Genomic DNA, 23,025 nt, shown 5'->3' on the forward strand with positions numbered 1-23,025 from the left:
ATTGGCTACAACCTTAACGACAAACTTGCTTTGCACGGTGGGATAGCTGATCGTCTGCTCGTGGGTCTATGGCATACTGAAGCTTTCGAATTCGGAAAGCCGATTTACCGCCTGCTTCAGATTGTTCCAGCCGCTGCGAACCAAACGATTCAAATGCTGGAGTGCGCTTTCGAAACGGTACGTCGCAATGGCAGATAATGACCCGAAACGAACCACTTCATCGTGCAGATGCAACAAAGCGTGGACATTACTGGTCATATACCTTACCCCGTATACCGTTTTGAAGTCCTTCACGTACTTGTCCAGCATTAGAGCCGCAAGTGGCCACTTTTCTTTGTGCGCTTTGGCAGACAACAAAGTGATGGCACAATACAACAGCATAAAATGTTCGTACTCTGCAGGATCAACATGCTCCTTTAACACTATGAAGGAACAATAGTGAAAAAAGAACGCATGTTCGGAACCCTTCCAGTAGCCCAAAAATTTTATGTGTCGTAGCTTGCGGTGCACTTCACAGGGCTGGGCAGTAAGCTGTAGCGACGATGAAATCTGCTCCCATTGAATCGGTTTCCAGTGTGTTTTGTCCAGTTTCCCGTCGCGCCACCCCATCAAATTTCGCTTTATGTTGCCGAGGTCCAGCAGGTGAAGCCGGTCACCGACAGGAACGTCCTCGACAATGTCGAACCGGTCCAGTTCGAGCAGCGGTGTATCACCCTTTCGGGGCACGCTCGTACCATCGTGTGACCCTGGCGATTGTACGTTCCCCGCACCGTACACTTCTGGCAACTCCAGTAACCGGTGTGACCAGCCACGCCTGGGGAAATAAAAAAAGAAGTATTGGTCTTATTAGCTAATTCCTCATATTAAATGAAACTGTTTGAACAAAAATTTCCCTTACCTTTTACAAATGCCCTGGCAGGAGTGTCAGCGACAATGGCACGAACCTTAACGGTGATATGCTTCTCGTTTAGAAGCATACCATTTCGTAAAAGGCCGTTCAGCTCATTGATCGCTGGGCGCAGGTACATTTCGATACTTGTGGGCTTTGTGAGCCCACAATAGATGGCCGCCGTCATTACTGGAGCTGCCGGCAACTCGTCGACGGCGATAAGTATTGGCCAAAATTGCATTGCTCCGCTCCTGTGCAGCGGCAACCCATCAACCGACAGCGTCAACGTGAACTGCTCAATTGGTGGAGCATCATATCTGAAATACGGAAAAAAATGCAGAGATGGTTAGACCTGCACATGCAAACCATGTTGCTACATATGGTTCACAACCATTTTACTTACCGATAATAACTGGCCAACGTTTTCTCAAACCCGTTATACCAATAGTGCCCACAGCCAAGTTCAGCAATTTCACTAGACGAATGTCTTTTGGTGCGCAGCAAAGTTCTGGCGGATCGAGGCACGCGAACGCCTGCTCTTCGAAAAAGCTGCATCACCATGTTGATGGACCGGTGTGTTTCGTTGTTGACCAACGTCCAATAGTGAATCCCGTCGTCGATCGGCATTGTCTCGAACGTGCGCTCCATCTCAATTTCCTGGTCACTGTCGTTCGCCTGACAACTGTCGCTCTCGCCCAAATAATCGGAAAGCCGATCAGCATCCGTATCCACCGGTATCGGCTCTTCCGTATCCACCGGCATCGGCTCTTCCGGATCCACCGGCATCGGTTCTTCCGGATCCACCGGTATCGGCTCTGCCGGAATCACCGGCTGCTCCAGAGTGGATTCCTCGCGGGGAAACGAATCTACAACCGCTTCGATAGGAATTAAAAAAACGGAACCGTTTTGTACTCCGGATGGACATACACACACACATTGCACACGAACCTGCCATTTCGGCTAGGGCCCGCTGGCTGCTCATCTCCGGCCTCGTTCACCCTCCGAAATTTAGCCGCCCGGCGATAAAACCCACCGGTGCGACGTTCGCGATCGATTTCGTCCGACATGACTGATAAAATTTGAATAACGGTTTGAATCACTGCACTGCACAGCACTTCGATAGCGAGGATTAATAGCGTGTGGTGTATGTTTTTTTACTTGTTTTGGTGGATTGGATGCTGTCACATTTGAGATGGACCGCTGATCGTGAGATGCCATAATGGCCTCGTTGTAATTATTGAGACGATTGCAATAAAGAATTTTATATTGTTTTATTTTTTTTCATAATGTGTTGCAAACGCAACTTGTCGGCTCCTCGACGACCGTTGATAAAAACCGTTGATAAAACGACACTGTTTCACTTTAGAGAATACACTACATTTATTATAATCGCATATCCCTAACTTTAGTGGTAGCTTAGTAGAAGGCTTAGTAGAAGTTTTAAAAAACGCGGTATTATTTCGGTCTTCGCAACAAGAGAGCGAGCTGGCCCTACGCGCGTGCCTTATATAGATTTTTTCCCGCGATGGCCGTTGTGAATTCGGTTTAACGCGATCGTTGCCCTTTAGATTCGATCTTCGAATTCTGTCGAATCTGTCACCTTGACGCCCAAGGTCCTTACAATATCAACATGATCCCTGACAGCTCTCTGTTTCGCAATCTGGTCTAATTGTCTAAACGTGTTGTGTTTTGTCGGCACGGTTACAACGTAACATAATGACTTAATCATGTTCCATCGATTTGAGCAGTGTACAGAATAATTATTACCCAAAATATTACATTTAACAATAGTATTATTTATTAACATAAGTACTTAAATTTTGCTAACTGTGGCCAGGCACCGTGTACCGCCTTGTGTTCCATGCAAATCGTTTCCCCTAACATGGGAAATCGGATCCCGTATCGGATCTGGATGCAATGCCGTGCACTTTGCTCGCAATCGCTCAGCTGATCGACACGGTTATGAGTGACAAAGAAGAAAGACGTGTGCGAGGAGAGCACGCTTATGAAACCCACCTATACATACAAGACCGACGTTAGCAAAGTGAACAAGTGTGCGAGAGCCTACGGCGGAGAATTTACTGCCTTGAGAGAATTTACCCCCACCGGCCGAGCGCTCGATGCGCGTTACCAATCCACGAACGTTACCGTGTTAGCGCGAGCAAGGGAGAAACAACGGTTAGAGCGAGCACTTCCGCGTTATGCATAGAGTCCAGTCGAAATGTGGCGTTTGGGGTTTATAATTTGTAATTTCTCCACCATTGTAAACAAAACCGTGAATAGAACGACACGTACGCCGAACGGCCTCCCCGGAAAACTCGCTTAAACTCACTCATCGATCACGAACATTTGGTGCCGTGACCAGGATTTGTTTCTTTTGGAGTGACACTTTTTATTGTTTGCCCGGGCTAACCATTGCTGCGTTTCTTGAAATTGTGCACTTTGTGTTGAATGTTAACAATTGTACACTTTGTGGTCTTCGCTTATTGTTCGCCGGTTGTTTGATTGTGAACATTGACTGTTGACTGTTCGTTGAACATTTCGCGTTTTTCGTGTTGAGCCGTTTTCGTCTGTGAAAAGTGTTCCTGTCTCGTACCCTTTTCCATCGTTAACAACCGGCCATTTCATTTGAAACGCTTCGGTATCATGGCATCACTAGCTGATTACGTTCCAGAAGGATGACGCTAGAAGAAAAGGTTAACCGTGCTGCAGCATTTACCACGAGTTTTGTGCCTGAACGCGATGCACTAAAGGTTCCCTTTTATGCTGCTGAAATTGAGCGAGTTGCTGCTGAATACGACGGAGTGCAACAATTCATTGAAAATGGCGTTGCACCGGAGGAACGCGCTTGAGAGTCAGTCCAGGGCCATGATGGAGGATACCATAATGGCCGTGCGGGCAAGCCTTCAGGGTTTGATGCCATTAATGCATCCTGTTGCTGCAACTACTAGCCAGCACCCAGTCGCGGAAATAAGGCTGCCAAAAATTTTACTGCCTGAATTCGATGGTGACGAAATGAAGTGGGGAGCTTTTAGGGATACTTTCGAGGCGCTCATTCATAAAAGTACCGAGGTGCTCGATATTCAAAAGTTCCACTATCTGCGGGCAGCTTTGAAGGGAGAAGCTGCCAAGCTGCTGGATTCCATTCCGTTACGCGCAACAAATTATCCTGTTTGAATTTGTTTGTATTGGACGTTGAACGGCATACTGAATTTAATAAGAATTCTTTTCTGACTAAAGCCAGGTTGAGCAGCAAATAGGGGAACGGTTCTGCGAAATAACAGTAAATAATAGGAAGGCAGCTCGTGCGGGGCTTGGGGCTTGGGGCATGGGGCAGACGTCTCAGACTAATAAAGTAAAAAAAAAAAATAACACAACGTAGGTCCAAGTGTTTCTTTTGGCTCCGAAATAAAATTCGTGTCGTGAATAGAGCATTATACCAACAATCCAATTGCATGGAAAACGTTGGTCGAACGATAAGCCAACGAGTATTTGCAGAAAAAGACACACCTGCAAGCCATATTTAACATATCGAAAGTGCAGAAGGAATCGAACGCAGCGCTTCACAAATTAGTGGACGAGTTTGACAATCACGTGAAAATGCTCCACCAGCTCGGAGAGCCAACCGATAAGTGAAGCACTATTCTAGAATACGGGCTATGTCTGAAGCTACCGGAAGAGACGCAGAAAACTTGGGAAGATCATGCATCTACGGTCGTGACGCCGGATTACGCAACGCTAATAAACTTCCTACAAATAAAGATGAGAATATTAGAATCAGTCTCTATGAATCACCAATCTGCAATGGACAATACTCACCTTAATGTTGCAAAGCGCGGGCCACAGCATCTTTCATCTTGTTCCTCAACGGCGAGCAGTTCGAAGGAGTGTCCATATTACCATCACGAACATCTTTTAGGCAGTTGTTACAAGTATGGCCGGCTTCCACTGTCTGAGCGTATTCAGATAGCGAATGAGAAGAAGGTTTGCATTAACTGCCTGCGGAAGGGTCATTGGGCAAGAAACTGTTCCACATCGTCGTGATGCAAAAACTGCAATGAGAGACACCATACTCTATTGCATCGCTCAACTGGCACTGCGGAATCTAAAGATGGGCGAATCAAGACGATACGATGGCGCATCACTCAAGCTCAGTCTCTCAGCGTTACTGAGTCGGCAGTTCGTTCAGAGGAGGTGTTCCTGCTGACCGTACGATTGAACGTCGTGGATGCTGACGGCAAGGAGCACTCGGTGCGTGCTCTTTTGGATAGTGCTTCGCAGGCCAACCTGATGACTGAAAGGATTGCCCATCTGCTTCAATTAAGGCGTTCGCCACCTAATGTAAAGGTGTCGGGAGCTGGTAATGTATCTCGTAATGTTCGTGAATCTGTGTTCGCTGAGATTCGGTCGAAAAGGCAGCATTTCAGTTGTGGCGTGCACTTTATGTTGATGGATCAATTAACCTCTAATATTCATTCAGAAAGCGTACGCATTAGCCACTGGTGTATCCCGAAGGGCCTTGAGCTGGCTGATCCGGAATTTAACAAATCGCAGCCAATCGATTTGGTAATAGGGGCGATACTCGCCTGAAGAACGAAGATGTGAGCAGCTTTTCCAGTCAACCACGACGAGAGACAAGCACGGACGTTACATAGTGCCTTGGGGGTTTGTTCTCGGCGTTTCGGATAGCGCTATTTGAAGGGTTGTTGGTACGTCTGATCTTTTTCGCTAATAATGATCTACTGACTTTTATTTCTAATTCGGCTTTTCGTCGTGCGACCTCAAGTGAGACGAGGTCGTCCGTTTATACTTGCGGGTTATTTCCGCTACATCACATCCCCCCTTCTTTTAAAAATTACGTGGACAGTAAATTTTTCTTCCGTAACGCGTTTGATGAAATTGTGCCGCGTTATTTTGTTTTTTTGACATTCTAAACAGTTTGTGTGTTCTTTACAGTCCTTTCTCAATGCTGGACATACGTATCGCTGCGCCACCAAATGTGTTGTGCCTCGAATACTGGGGTGCGATGTGCCGTGAATCTTTTCAATTATCCGATTTCGAAGCACTCTGGGAACTAGTGGTCGGATTTCCTGTGTTGAAACGTCGCAGGAAAGTGTGCCTTTTTTTATGGTAATTCCAGCTCCTTCAAGACGATTGAGCTTTTTGCAGGAGGTTTGTGCACAAAGGCTAGTAAATCTTCGTCTAACCTTTGTAGTTCTGCCATCTTATCGTAGTCGATCGGTGCAGACGATATGGTTTCGATGCGACTCAGCATATCCGGAACGTTGTTGTCATTCCCGGGGATATGGCGTATGTCTGTTGTGTATTCGCTAATGAAAACTAGTCGGCGTTGCTGCGTGGGGTTAGCCCGTTCAGGTCGTTGTTTGAAGGCCGTTACTAGTGGTTTGTGATCCGTATAAATGCAGAATATTCGGCCTTCGAGGAAATCGCGGAAATATCGAACTGCCTCGTACATGGCATAGAGTTCTTGATCGTATGTGCTAGCTTTTAACATACTGGGGCTTAGCTTTTTTGAAAAAATTGCAAGGGGCTGAAGCCCTTTTTCTGTTGTTTGATTAAGTGCCCCTCCAACAGCCACGTTTGATGCATCAACATATAAACTAAGCTTAGCGGTCGAAGACGGATGTGCCAGTAATGTTGCGTTACTCAACTCTTTCTTACAGCTTTCAAAGGCCTCATTTGTTGTTTGTTCCCACATAAGAGGGGTATTGTCGTTGCGCGAGTTAACAAACAGGGGGTTTGGGGTTGGATTCGGATTCCTCGGACAGAGTAACGTTGTTGTTTAAGAGCTGAACTGAGAGTGAATATATTTCAAAATTTCGTCCTTAAATATAATAAACTATTTCTGTTTCACAATATGAGGAAGCAGGATGGAAGGGTTAAGGATTCATTGTTTCGCTGCTTGCTTGATGGTGGCTTGGAGTACCTGATGTACGACGGTTTGTCGGGGAATTCCAATACGGGTCTAGTGATGCATATGTCTGAATAGCCAGGGTACAGATGACCAGGTAAAGGTGCATGGCGATAGTTGATGAATTGTTTTACAGTATGCTGACTTGGATATGGGCGTGAAGGATATTTTAGGATGTTGATGTCTGGACGATGATCATGTTTTACAGCTGAACGGATGTTTATGTATCTGTAGCATATTCTACAGGTAGATATCACAGGAAAGGGTACATCCAGTGGAAGGGTTGTGGCGACGAGCGTTAACTCGCGCGTTTCCGGTGATCATGGCTTGTAGTATACTTTGATTGCTTGCTGCTTTTGGTATAAAACGGCGGTAAAAATTTGTAGTTCCCAGAAATGTTTTGAGCTGCTTAGCGACCCTTGGTCTCGGGAAATCTAAAATCGATTGTACTTTGGCTGGGTTTGGTTTTATGCCTTGTGGTGTTATCAGATGACCTAGGAAAATCACAGATGATCTCCCTATTTGGCATTTTTCGGCATTTATGGCTAACCCATTTTCCCTTAACCTTTTAAACACTAATTCTAAATGTTGTTTGTGTTCTTCTACATTGACTGATGCGATGCACAGGTCATCTATGTATGGGAAGACAAATTGAAGGTCACCGAATATTGCGTGTAGATACCGCTGCAATGTTTGCCCTGCGTTCCTTAAACCGAACGTCATGAAATTGAATTCGTACAAACCAAAGGGAGTAGTTATCGCTGTTTTTGGAATGTCCTGCTTTGCCACGGGTATTTGATGATAAGCGCGCTGCAGATCAATACATGAGAAAACGTGAGTGCCGTGTAGAATACTACTTACATCTTGTATGTGTGGTATTGGGTACCGATCTGGTTCAGTAACGGCATTCAATCCTCTGTAGTCCCCGCAGGGTCTCCATTTGCCGTTTGGCTTTTTAACTATGTGCAGCGGGCTAGCCCAGTTGCTTTTTGATGGTTGACATATACCTTGCTCAACCATGTAGCGGAATTCAGATTTTGCCTCATGTAATTTATCTAAGGGCAATCTTCGTGGTTGACAAAATAAAGGTGGACCAGAGGTAAGAATTTGGTGTTCGACTGCTTTCGTGGGTTGGTGCTTAGTTTTGAGTGTTGTGATGTCTTTGTATCGGTCTACGATACTGGCAAACGTTTTCGGCACGCAAATTGTGGAAATCGCTTTGTTTTCCTCGTTTGTGTTCTGTATATTCAGCCTTATTGTTACGAACGCGAAAAGAATTAATGAAGGAACACGCTAGCAGCCAAAAGGGGAATAAACATAACAATCAAGAAATCCGCGAAATCGGTCGAAATACAAAGTATGCGAACAAAATTCATGAATGAGCATGCCAGCGCTCATAGGGGGAACAAAAACATAACAATTGAAAGATACGTGAGGTCATAAGTAAACAACGTCCGGAGACCCGTTCGAAAAGCGTATAAACAATAAGAGCCCTCACCGTTGATACTGTAAACAAATACAATCGACTATACGACAATTATCGCAAATAAGCAGACGCAATACGACTGTCAACGGGCGTGTACACCCGACACCAATAGATTTGCCAGCATAAGAAGAATAATTCGATCCTTCAAATACAATATATGCTAACGTAAGGAGAACGATTCTATCGTTCATCTCGCTTTCTCTTTCAAGTCCTAAGACAGATTGTTAGTATATAAGCAGGAGAAATTGTTAATAAACGAGACTTGTACTTTAAACCCTAACACGGTGCTTTCAAGTCAATTCTACGGCCCTTTCAGTGAAAGTAAAGATCCACGTTAGAAACTCGCCCTGGGAATCCAGCTACGAAGCCTAACGTCTGATCCGAACTGATCTGAAAGGTGAACGAGACTTGCGCGAGAGTCTCAGGGTAGGCCAACCTTCGCGTGGTCAACCTACGGCGGCGGACCCAGCAGTCCGACTTTGTTCCCGCAGCAACAAATGGTGGCTCCAGAGAGGAGATTATAGTAACTCGCGCGCGTATTGTAATCTCTGTGACCGAACTTAAGTTATTGGCGTACTGTCGCCATAAGAACAGATAGTGAAAAGCAGTTCCGTGTAATTAAGTGAATCAGTGAATCAGTGATAACTCCGATGTGCTTCCCCTGGGCCTACAGCGTACAGGAAGATCTCAGCGCCCTAGATAACTGGGACGAAAGGGATCCACTACCAGTCGCGGAACCCGAAATCCAGCAACCCGACCTAGACCCACCAGAGGAAGATCATCCGGAACCGATCGAGCTCGATGAACTGGGAGCGATTCTACCCCACCTGGGACAACACGGACGAATTGATAGAAGATATCAATAATACGATTCTGAATCTTCTTAACGAGGGGAAGGCGATATCACCGGAAATATTAGAAGAATTCGAAAAAAAAGTAAGCGAATATCAGAATTTGGAACTATTACCGCGCGATGCGTATCCGATATTCGCCGAGCTGCAGTATCAACTAATAAAAAACTGATGTGAAGTCTAAATCGTGAAAATTGACCTTATTGGTGAAACTAAATTGAAAGAAAATAGTCGTGATATTCCTCTCTCGAATCGAAATAAGTCATCTGCAAGTGCAGAACTTTTCAAAAGGCTACGGACTAAAGTGATGTTCTAAAACTTCTACGGACGAGAAAGTGAACAATATTAACCACGAACAATAGTGATTCAAGTTGCGCACCTCTTCCACCGCAGTCGTCCTTAATCGTCACAATCGTGAAAGATCCAGCCAGTGCATCAAGGGAAGTAAACAGTAATCCGAAAAGGGTAAGTGTAACGTTCTATTTAAGCACGGCAAGGAAATCTTTTGATTCGTCCAAAATGCCTTACAAGTTTACCGAGAATAACACAGGTAGTTGTCGACTCTGTACAGCGGAAGATACCGCTGAAGAGAGTATGATCGCATGTACAGAATGCGATCGCTGGTTCCATTTGGTATGTGCCAAATTAACACGGAAACCAAAGCCAGAGGAAACCTGGCTATGCTACAAATGCCAACAAATTAAGTATGAGCTTAATAGGCAAAGAGATGAGCTCAAGGCTCTCGCGGAAAGAGACGCAAAAAATAGAGCGGAGCTCAAGGCCTTTAAAGAAGGCCAAATGGACTTCGGGGAAGGAAGTTCCACTCGAGAACAAACACTCGAGGAAATGGTTTCAAGGTTGCTGGTAAGCTAGCAACAGCAAATGAAAGAGTTCGCAAAGTTAATGGCGAACAATGGTGGTGAATCCACTCAAATAGGGATCTTGGTCAAAAGACAAGCCCTAATGCAGTTGCCTAGGTTCGATGGCAGTGCAAAACAATGGACCAATTTCAAAAGAACGTTTGAAGACACAACCCGCGAAGGGGAGTTTTCTAATATAGAAAACTTAAACCGTCTCAAGCAGGTTTTACACGGAACAGCCTTCAAGACTGTTCAACAATTGATGATGGAGGCGGAAAATGTGCCGGAGATAATGAAACGATTAGACGAAACTTTCGGGAGACCTGATATGGTTTATTTGGAGTTATTGAATGATCTCCAAAAGTTACGAAAGGACTCAAAAAACGTAATCTCGAAAATGGTTAACGCCCTCGAAAACATCGTAACGAATGTAAAACTAATGGGAAGATCGGCGTATTTGAACGATCACAGGCTAGTAATGGATTTGACGACGAAACTGCCGTATCATATCCAAGTAAAACGAGCGGAACATATGGCATCCGTCTCGTCATCACTGGATGTTCAAAACCTCGAGGAGCTATGTAAATGGCTCAAGCCCTATGCCAAAACGTCTGAAATGATGAACACAATAACAGTTCATACACAAAAAGGGAATGTCCATTTGCATGAACAGGGATCGTCAGGAAGACTAGCCACGAATCAAGGAAGGTAACTAGCAAAACAGATCAGAAAAGGTTGTCTGATATGTAGCAAACCGCACGCGACGGTAAAATGCTTTGCACTCGTAAAAAAGATTCCGTCAGAGCGATTGAAGATTGCAACTGACAAGCAGCTATGTTTCGGGTGTTTAAACTCCGATAAACATAACATAAAGGAATGTAAAGGTGCTAAACCATGTGGAATAGCAGGGTGTACGGATAAGCATAACAGAATGCTACATATGAAACAAATCGTACCAGTTCAAACAGAACAAATCAATAACCACAACAACGTGGACATGACATGGACGACTCATTATCAGACTTTGCCGGTAAGGTTGATAAACGGTAATAAGTCTATACAGACCTACGCGTTCTTGGACCCAGGATCATCATTAACAATGATAGAAGCGAATGTCGCTCGTCAATTGAATTTAACCGGGCCAATAATACCGCTTCAACTCACATGGGCACAAGGAATAAAGTCGGTACAAGAAACCAGTCAACAGGTCCAGCTGGTTATCAAGGGTGCAACAAAAAAGGGTTTTTGTTTAAAGGATGTAAGGACAATCAAGGAATTGAAATTACCACTCCAATCGTTACGCTACGAAGAAGTTAGCGCAAAATACCCTCATTTGAAAGGGCTACCAATACAGGGATTTGACGTTGTTCGTCCTTCAATCTTGATGGGATTGAATAACAATCATCTATTAATGGGGCTTCAGCACAGATATGGCAAACCTGGGGATCCGATTGGCATGAAAACCAAGCTAGGCTGGTTTATCTTCGGAAAATTGAGTAACGAAGAATCAGAACACGATCATACCATGATAGTCCAAGAAGAGGACACCATGAGAGCAATGATGCAAAAATACTTCTCAGTAGAAGACTTCGGGGTAAAACCAGTCGCACAATTACCAGAATCCGAAGAAGACAAGCGCGTGAAAACCATTCTAAAAAATACTTTAAAGTTTAAGGATGGGCGCTATGAGGTTGGTTTATTGTGGAAGAAAGATAACCACGAATTTCCATGGAGTCTTGACAATGCGATGTCAAGACTGAAAGGTTTGGAAAACAAACTGAATCGGGAACCAGCCTTAAAGGAATGGGCCTTGGCAACCTTTAAGAGTTACGTTGAAAAGGGTTACGCCAGGAAGCTAGAGCCATGGGAGATAATCAAGGAAGCATCTCCATTGTTTTACCTGCCCCATTTTATTGTAGTCAACAAAAATAAGGAACCACCAAAACCACGGCTAGTTTTTGATGCGGCGGCTAAAGTAAAGGGCCAATCACTCAACTGCGCATTACTATCAGGACCTGACAGTACTACATCATTGTTTGGAATTCTCGTAAGATTCCGTGACGGAAAAATGCTATCAAAGGAAAGATTAATAAATGCTGCATAAAGGAAAACGTTGATGCACCGCCCAAGAAAAGTGCAAAACGGAAGAAGACAATACCTTGCACGCGGTATTCGAAACAGCTTCAGACAAGCACGACAAATGTTGATGCAACAATACACAAAGATGAGTACGAACCAGGGAAGCGTACGAACAAAGCAAGGTTCAAACCAAATATATGGAATGCGCTATTAATCATACTTCTTCTATTTGCAGCTCAAGCCTTTGGAAAAACGATTAATGGGTTAATCGCATACGATTGTGCGAATGATAACATCAACATAACGAGTTACTCATTGATGAAAGTAGCATCTTGCATACCTCAAACAGAAAACATAACTACAGTCGAAACCAAGATTCAGGTATTGCAACGTAGTCCGAAAACATTAACCCACGTTCGCCAATGCAAGGTAATAATTAAACGCTCGATCAAACACTGCGGGGCTTGGTCTCACACCTCTGAATATGAACATGGTTTCGCGTATATAGTAAAGGAATTTACTCCGGATGAATGTAGGCACGCTCAAGTGGTAGGCGAAATTTCACTCTCTGATAATTATAAGATTAGGGAATTACGTCGCAATCACACCACCAGAGGGCAGGCATTGATCATCGGCAGCGTCACGGGCTCATCGTGCGAGGGAGGTGTCTACTCAACACCATCTTATACGTGGACGAAGGCGCTGGTATACTACGAGTACGAGATCAGCATGTACGACTACGTGACGACAGCGAACATCGAGGAAGACCAAGTGACACTTCGAAGTGGTATCGTGTGCCCGTACAGTGTTGGTTGGTGTTTGGACACGGAATACGGCTATCTCACCTGGGATTTAGATCACCAAAAGCTCTGTGAAAGGACCGACTTCGAGATCATCTACGAAGGCACGGTCAATAAAACGTTTAACATCAACAAGGGCGATCGCATAAACGCCGTGTACACCTTGATCACACACGAACAGATGTTTTCAATAAGAGCGCGTGATGTAAAACAGATCTGCGGTTTCGACAGTTTCGATACAGATCACCCGAGGATCTTTATCCTTGAGTCAAACGGTTATCAATCGCCGTTTAAGCGCAAGGCGGTAAATGGGAGAAACCTGGATCTCTTTACCTATTTCAACTCCAAGATAACGTTGGTTGAAAGTTACCTCGGGCAGAAACTGAATGATGTGTACACCGCGGTAATGACAGAAATATGCAAGGTCGATAAGGCACTGATGGAAACAAAACTAACGTTAGCCCGTATCAATCCAACCGAATTTGTCTCCAATTTGATACGACGACCGGGGCACACAGCAGTAGTCGCCGCAGAAGTGCTGTACATCCTTGAATGCAAGCCAGTTTTCGTCACCTATGAGAGGAAAGATGAATGCTACCAAGAGGTACCGGTACAGTATAACAATCGGTCGATGTTCATGGCACCGGTTACAAGAATGCTGCAACTACGTGGTACCCAAATTGACTGCACTCCACTGCTGCCTGCTAAATTCAATATCGGTGGTAGATGGTATACAACGGATCAAAGACTACGGGAAACAACGCCACCGCAAGAGTTAACGACGGACGTCGTGACAAGCTGGTCATACACTCCCTTGCCAAGTCTAATGGAAAGTGGCGTGTATGATTACGAGAATCTGCAGCGAATGAAGGACATGGTGTACGAGCAGAGTGACAAACGAATCGCTTCATCAGTCGTACACAGGATGATATCCGGCCAGCATCCCAATCTACAAGGCTTCTCTTTCGAGCCGCTCGTCTCCGAAAACATCATTCATGACGCCTTTCATAAGTATTGGTCAAAACTACTATCATGGTCAACCTGGTTGGGCAACATAACGTCTACAGCGATCGGTATCTACATGTTAACCCGAGCTCTTAAATTCATCGTCGACACCATAATACACGGCAGAATTCTGTACGATATTTACGGCATTGGATGGCAGCTTTTGGCTTCGTTTTGGGACTCGCTGACAAATTTGCTGTCACATCGCAGCCACATGAAGAGGGGTCAGCATACACACGTCCCACCGACCACAACTCCCGAGCTCGATCAGCAGGACGTCGAAGCGCGTTCACATCATCTTCCAAACACCAAAACCAAACGGCGTCCCGACTTACACGAAGAAATGGTTAGTCTTCAGGTTCAGCGTGATGACTTCGGATCATAAAGTTCTACAAGCATCAGCCCACTCTTCGGATCATCGATGCCGGTGGAAATCAAGTAATTTAGAAAACATTTAAATGAGAGTGAAATGATTATAAGGATTAATAGGTATCGCGTTAATTTGTAAAACCTTTAGTTTTACCAGGTGTTGCGAGCAACGGTTCATTTGAACCAACAGCAGCCCGTTCAGTAGGTTTACGCTAGGTGACGCTCGCGTAGCAGGATCGTGCGCTCTTCTCACGTATTCCCGTTCTGGGAAAACGGGAGAGAATGCCGATAAAAGCAGCGCGCAGGGACAGCTAGGGTCTTTTTCGATACCAGCTTAGGCAAAGGATAGAAGTTTTTTTAACGCCCGCCCTCTTCCCTCTCTTAACCTAATACGAGAGATACACTCTCCTTTAGAATAAAAGTGTTAAAAGAAGCTATTAGTGTCGCCTTTGCGGTAGAAAAGCGGTCGCTGGACGCGACCTTTGTTGCTGGACGCAACACCAGGGGAAAAATGTTACGAACGCGAAAAGAATTAATGAAGGAACACGCTAGCAGCCAAAAGGGGAATAAACATAACAATCAAGAAATCCGCGAAATCGGTCGAAATACAAAGTATGCGAACAAAATTCATGAATGAGCATGCCAGCGCTCAAAGGGGGAACAAAAACATAACAATTGAAAGATACGTGAGGTCATAAGTAAACAACGTCCGGAGACCCGTTCGAAAAGCGTATAAACAATAAGAGCCCTCACCGTTGATACTGTAAACAAATACAATCGACTATACGACAATTATCGCAAATAAGCAGACGCAATACGACTGTCAACGGGCGTGTACACCCGACACCAATAGATTTGCCAGCATAAGAAGAATAATTCGATCCTTCAAATACAATATATGCTAACGTAAGGTGAACGTTTCTATCGTTCATCTCGCTTTCTCTTTCAAGTCCTAAGACAGATTGTTAGTATATAAGCAGGAGAAATTGTTAATAAAGGAGACTTGTACTTTAAACCCTAACACGGTGCTTTCAAGTCAATTCTACGGCCCTTTCAGTGAAAGTAAAGATCCACGTTAGAAACTCGCCCTGGGAATCCAGCTACGAAGCCTAACGTCTGATCCGAACTGATCTGAAAGGTGAACGAGACTTGCGCGAGAGTCTCAGGGTAGGCCAAACTTCGCGTGGTCAACCTACGGCGGCGGACCCAGCAGTCCGACTTGTTCCCGCAGCAACACTTATTGTGTTATCTATTAGTCTTTTCCTCTTAGAATTAACTAGAAGATCGTAGTGTTTCAAGAAATCTGCGCCGATAATAGGTGTGCTGACGTCAGCTAGGACGAACGACCATGTAAACTTTCGCTGCAAGCCTAAATCCACCTTAAATGTTTTCTGGCCATATGTGTTGATCTGAGTGCTATTCGCAGCGTATAGTTTCCGTAAAGGCGAAGGGTTCGACCTTTCTTTTGTGCTTGGTGGCATAACGGATATTTCGGCGTCGGTATCGATTAAAAATCGGTGTTGCGATACGTTATCGGTGATGTGTATGCGGCATATTTGTTCGGAAGTGGTATTGGTGTTTTTACCGGCGGTGCCAGTGCGTGTCGCTGTGGTTAAACAACCAGAGCTTTCTGTTGCGACGATGGGTTCTTCGGTAGTGAATCTGGTGTTAACGTGTGTTTGCGTAGTGGATCTGAGTGTTTCAGAGAGCGTTGAGTACTTGGGTACTTTAACGAGAGAGAAACTGAGTGTTTCAGAGTACGATGAGTGACCCTGGTGGGTAGTACAAAACGGACTACTTTTTTCGTTGTAGTGGTATCTGCTCGTCGAAAAAAATGCATTGAGTGTTGGGATCGTTCGAATGAACCTTCTCGTACCTCTCAGCTTTGTTGCCGTAGCGATAATGGAACCAGCATATCCATCGACGTGGCGATTTTGGGCGTGTTTGTGATGACGAGAACCTATTCCAGGACTCTCTCACTCTCGAACGTTGTCTCGGTTGTCGATCATATGATCCGGGTCGATGCACTGCAAAAACTTCCTCGAGCCGTTGGGTTTACGCTTCGACCTTGCACTCTAATGCTGCAATCTGGGACGATTGCGAGGGAACATTTTCCGTGCGAACTGCCGAGACTTCGTTATGGGGAACCTCCATGATCTTGTCAGCAATTCTTGCCTGTTCATCCAAAGTGACGGAAGGGACAGCAGCAATAATCGACCTAACCGTCGGTGTAAGTGCCCGTAACCAAATGTTGCAAAGAACCGCGTCTGAACAGCCTTCTCCACCCATTCGGCGCATTTGCGACAAGAGGTGGCTAGGTTTTTGGTCGCCGAGCGATACACCGGATAACAGGTTGGTCAGCCTTTGATTTTCTGATTACCGAAAATGCTCGAACACTGCTTTCTTTATCATGGGATACTTGTCACTTGACGCCGTCTGGTTGCACATCGCGATGGCGTAATGAAAGTGTTTGGCTTGCGAGCCCAGTGCCACAATGACCGCGTTAAACATCTGCTTATCTAGTTTCACCGCGTTCACACAAAATGCAGCCTCTAGACAGACGAACCACGTTTCCACATCTTCCGCATCGATCGTGGGATAATTAATTCGCGGACTCGATGCCGCGATCTGCAGCTTTTCTTCCTTGCACTCGACGGGAGGGGTGGTCATGGTATATTCTCAGGCTCCCGGGAAAAGAACCAAAAAGAACGTTATTGTAAAAAAAAAACTCTTTACACAAATCCAATCACGTCGGGGTCACCAGTTTGGAGGTTTGTTCTCGGCGTTTCGGATAGCGCTATTTGAAGGGTTGTTGGTACGTCTGATCTTTTTCGCTAATAATGATCTACTGACTTTTATTTCTAATTCGGCTTTTCGTCGTGCGACCTCAAGTGAGACGAGGTCGTCCGTTTATACTTGCGGGTTATTTCCGCTACAGTGCGTTTGCCGCGTCATCCAGATTTTGGGGTACGTTTAGGTATGTCCAAAATAAGTGCTAAACGTCGTTTTGAGCTGCTAGAGAAACGATTTGCTAGAAATACAAAGTTAAAGGAAAAGTACTGTTGATAAATCAACGGTCAATTCAACTGACAGCTGCCTAAGTCTACCAAACTGAGGATTCGACGACAGATGGCGCTAGGAGAGATCGCGATCGGTACGATAACGAGAATTCCCGATTCCAAGGGGGAATGACCGAGTGGCCTTGATGGAAAGGACTCGACCGGCAACCGGCACTCTACCCAAGGATCCCGAGACGTCGACGTGATTTTTTAGCGCCGCTTAAATGAAGTAATTGGTTAAAATACGCGATTGTCTGCATTTATGTCTAAATCGGGTGACAAGAGTCGGTTGCCGCCGTGGCAACAAGTACCTTGCAATCATGAAGGAATATCTCGAGTTGGGGCACATGCGTTTGGTACAAGATGAAGCTCTGGAACCTGCTGAAGCTTACTATTTGCCTCATCATCCTGTTTTTAAGGAGTCCAGTACTACTACGAAGATTCGTGTCGTTTTTGATGGCTCATCAAAAACCACCAGCGGCTATTCCCTAAACGAGTTGCTTTGTGTGAGCCCTGTAGTGCAGGACGATCTAGTAGACCAGTTGCTAAGGTTTCGCACCTACAGAGTGGCTTTAGTAGGCGATATAGCCAAGATGTACCGCCAGATATTACTGCATCCCGACGATCGTCATTTGGTCCGAATCTTTTTTCATTTTTCTGCGCAACAGCCTGTGCAAGTGTATGAGTTGAATACAGTTACCTATGGACTTGCACCGTCATCGTTCCTTGCTACGCGCGCATTACTACAATTGGCGGATGATGAGGGTGATGCTTACTCACGAGCGGGTCAGGCTTTGCGAAAGAATTTTCACGTCGACGATTTCATCGGAGGAGCGCATTCGATTGAGGAAGCTACTGCGCTAAGAGTAGAGTTGGCTGAGTTGTTGCGAAAAGGTGGTTTTGAACTTCGAAAATGGACTTCGAATTCCGCACGGAGGATTGAGTTGCACACCTTTTCTGATGCTTCATCTGCAGCTTATGGCGCATGCACTTACGTTCGTTGTGAGGAGCCGGGACGAGATCGCGTTATGCTACTAGCTCCCAAGAGTAAGGTGGCACCGCTAAAGCAGCTATCGATTGCCAGGTTAGAGTTATGCGCTTGCGTTCTTGCAGCTCATTTGCACTAGAGATGAGAATGATCACTCTTTTCAAAGATTTGAAACAGAGTCAAAGAGTGGGTTTAAAGATTTGAAACCTTTACTCACTCTTTTGAGATTCATTAAAAGTATTACACTGCATTAATGTTTTTACTACTCTTTTGTGCCTATACTCACTCTCACTCTCTGTGCCGACTAGAAACTCACACAGGAGTGAGTATAACTGTTTTATCACTCTTTGGATTATAATCACTCTGCAAGAGTGAGTAAAAGAGTATTATCACTCTTTTGAGATTGTAAACGCTGATGATGAGAGAGCAAACGTGGTTTGTCACTCTCTTTGGATTGTAATGCCCGCCAGGGGATTTCGGGTTAGCAAGAGAGAGTAAAATGTGTTGTTTCTCTTGTTGGATTGTAAACATTGAGTAAAATAGGAAGAGTGTAAAAGAGAGTGACAGTGTTTTATTATTCGTTTTGGAATGAAATCGATGAATAGGAGTAAGTAAAAGTGTTTTATCACTCCTTTTTAATTCAAATAATTCTGTAGGTCCGGCTAAAGCCGTTCTTGAGAAGGAAGGGAACAAACAAAGGCAGTTTGGTCTCGTACGTCAGGGAGTACGAGTTCAAACGGCGTAATCAGAATGTTTTTGCTTCCATTTTGAACGCTTTGAAAGCTGAGTAGGCCCAGCTTAGGACCAGCATAGGAACAGGTGTAGGTAATTAGGATGGGTGGGATGGGATGGGATGGATGGAATTGGGATGGGGATTGGGATGGAACGCACCCGATTGGGATGCAACACACCTGATAGGGTTGGAGCATTTTTCGATTGTGGCGAACAATTTAATAACTCTTTTTCATTCTAGGCGGCTAGCAAATGCTGAAATAAAAAAAAAAACACCATTTCAGAACTCCGACCCCAACCTCCACGTGGTGCTGGCTGGAGTATTACTGTTGCCAGCAATTGACAACAGTTGTATACCAACTGGGGCGGGGGATGTTATGCTTTTTATTTAACGTTTCAGATACTACAACCATCAGCCATAGCACAGTAGTAGTGCGCCCTACACAGAAGCTGAACAGGATTGATTGCAGCTACCAGATGAGCTTTTACCGGGAACACACCATGGTAGGTACCTACAATACATACGTGTATATATGTCGTGCAAACTTATCCATTCGACTTCTGATTGCAGGCGGCTCCATTGCTCGGAAATGAAGACGATCCGCTGGAACTTAGGCCTGGTACATACCACCGACAATATAGCCATAGACCTAACAACTTAATCTGCGTACTGGATGCATATGTAATATTATCGCTCGCATGGTTCTTTTCGTAGTGCATAACGCGTGCACTCGCGATAACACGTTCCGAGTGTGGTAGGTCATATACGTTACCGTTAGTATTCGTTAAGCTTCAATGGTGCAACATGATCGCCCTTGTTATCGTTGGTCGTTTTGAAAGTATTTACCCCTTTTTAGCTATTAACGGTTACAGTAGCTGACGATGTGACTGCGATGTAGGAGCGCTAACAGGTCAGCTCCGAGTGAAAGAATATGCCTTCCTAACAGCTAAGATATAAACATATTTCATAGTGACAATTGTGTCTACAATGTTAACAGGTTGGCTGATAAGTCCCCGGTCTAACAAAGAAAAACACATTTTTTTGTCAAAATTCGTTTTTATTATTCAACATAGTTCCCTTCAAGAGCGATACAACGATTATAACGACCTTCCAATTTTGTGATACCATTTTGGTAGTACTCCTTCGGTTTTGCCTCAAAATAGGCCTCAGTTTCGGCGACCACCTCTTCATTGCAGCCAATTTTTTCCCTGCGAGCATCCTCTTGAGGTCTGAGAACAAGAAAAAGTCGCTGGGGGCCAGATCTGGAGAATACGGTGGGTGGGGAAGCAATTCGAAGCCCAATTCATGAATTTTTGCCATCGTTCTCATTGACTTGTGGCACGGTGCGTTGTCTTGGTGAAAAAACACTTTTTTCTTCTTCATATGGGGCCGTTTTACCGCGATTTCGACTTTCAAACGCTTCAATAACGCCATATAATAGTCACTGTTGATGGTTTTTCCCTTCTCAAGATAATCGATAAAAATTATTCCATGCGCATCCCAAAAAACAAAGGCCATTACTTTGCCAGCGGACTTTTGAGTCTTTCCACGCTTCGGAGCCGGTTCACCGGTCGCTGTCCACTGAGCCGACTGTCGATTGGACTCAGGAGTGTAGTGATGGAGCCATGTTTCATCCAATGTCACATATCGACGCAAAAACTCGGGTGTATTACGAGTTAACAGCTACAAACACCGCTCAGAATCATCAACACGTTGGTGTTTTGGGTCAAATGTGAGCTCGCGCGGCACCCATTTTGCACAGAGCTTCCACATATCCAAATATTAATGAATGATATGACCAACACGTTCCTTTGATATCTTTAAGGCCTCTGCTATCTCGATCAACTTCATTTTACGGTCATTCAAAATCATTTTGTGGATTTATTTGATGTTTTCGTCGGTAACCACCTCTTTCGGGCGTCCACTGCGTTCACCGTCCTCCGTGCTCATTTCACCACGCTTGAATTTTGCATACCAATCAATTATTGTTGATTTCCCTGGGGCAGAGTCCGAAAACTCATTATCAAGCCAAGTTTTTGCTTCCACTGTATTTTGTCCCTTCAGAAAACAGTATTTTATTAAAACACGAAATTCCTTTTTTTTTCCATTTTTTTTCACAATAACAAAAGTTGCTTGACAAAAGAAGCTCTGTCTCACAAACTAATTGACATACAGACGTTAAAGTTTGACACGAATCATTTGAAGGTTGGTGCTATATAAAAATAATATGCATTTAATACTAGCGGCGCCATCTATGTGTCAGACCGGGGACTTATCAGCCAACCTGTTATTGTCGAACAATCATAATTAAGCAAGGATGGAGGTTTTGTGTATATCTGTTAATCTGTTTGCTATGTATGCTATTATGTTTAAAAACATAAACATAAAAATCAAATACAGAGTAAAACCATATAGTTTTTGAAACTTTATGAAGCTTATCTTGTTCGTATTTGTACTATGTGATGTGAATTATGGAATGGTTTTGCTTCTTTCTTTTGGATTGTCAGAGGAGAGAATCTTCACAGAGAAACACACATCCTTCCCAAGGATGCCTGTTAAAACAGGAACCACCACAGTCAGGGAACTGCCCGATTCGCCGGAGCGCCTACGGACTAACAACTCCTCAAGCCTCAGAACCTATGCCGGATGGCCCGTTAGGACATTTACGTCAGCGATAGGCCTTCTGGGTACACTTATCCACATTATGCTTCCAAGTCGCCCACGGCACCGCGCGATGAACATTGGTTAGATGTCAGGCGTAAGAGATGATCACGTCCATAGCAACTTTAATTGACCGCTAGCCTGAGGCTAGTTGCCTATTAATGAAGTATGTCCAACTCATCCGCAACGACGGCTCACCCCCAGGGCCTCAGTCGCATTTGTCTGAGGTGGCCCAGGTACCGCAAACCGGCACGACGGTATAACACTGTATGGCGACCAAAGGGCCCTCCATATAGCGAACAACTTCAGACCGGGAATGAATTCCGACATTACTGCCGTCGTCCACGCCGTCGGTCAACTCTGATACTGCGCTGTTGGAGTCGAGTCATGATGACTCGTATAGCGTTGTGTACCGAACTCCAGATGGAACGGTTGGAACTCATAAGGGCGATAATGTTATCAGGTGAAACCCGAGTTCCCAACGCTATCTCCAAACGTGCACGCACATCAGTAAACTGCGTACATTCAAAGAGTAGATGCTCCGGACTTTCAACACGGCCGCAAGTGACACAGTCACTCGAGTCCGCGAATCCCATCCGCCCGAAATACTCATTGAAAAACCCATGCCCAGTCAGGAATTGGGTCAGGAAGAAGTCGGTCTCGCCGTGCGTCCTCCGTAGCCAAAAACCAATGTCCGGGATGAGTTTCCGAGTCCACGCTCCGTGCTGCGAGGTATTCCATTCCTGTTGCCAGGCCCGGATCGAAACCTCTCGCTCGACTGCTCGCGCAGTACTGATGAGCTCGGGGTGTTCTTTCCTTCTCAGGAACACTCGCGCCTCTTCATCGACGAGTATGTGCAACGGCATCATTCCAGATACCACACACGCTGCATCGTGAGAGGTTGTACGAAACGCGCTTATCACTCGGTGCACCACAGTTCTATGCAGGCGTCTTAGCCACTGCTTCCGACATTCAAAACGTAGGGCGGGGCTCCGTAGCGAACTGTAGAGGACACTACTGCTGCCACTAAGCGTCTTCTGCTGCACCGCGGTCCAGTCCTGTTCGGCATCATGCGCATGAGCGCGGTCATAACCCTGGTGGCCTTCTCCACCACATAATTGATGTGGTGGGTGTACTCGAGACGATCATCGAAGATGACGCCCAAGTACTTCAAAGTCCGCCGGGAGTGTATGACCTGATTGCCGACAGTGATACTGGATCGCTGTTCCTTTTGATGGGAACTGACCACTATGTATTCGGTCTTGTGCATGGCTAACTCCAACTTGACGCTCCGCATCCAGAGTTCGATAGTC

This window comes from Anopheles moucheti, chromosome 2 (genome assembly GCF_943734755.1).
Source record: "Anopheles moucheti chromosome 2, idAnoMoucSN_F20_07, whole genome shotgun sequence".
Classification (NCBI taxonomy): domain Eukaryota; kingdom Metazoa; phylum Arthropoda; class Insecta; order Diptera; family Culicidae; genus Anopheles; species Anopheles moucheti.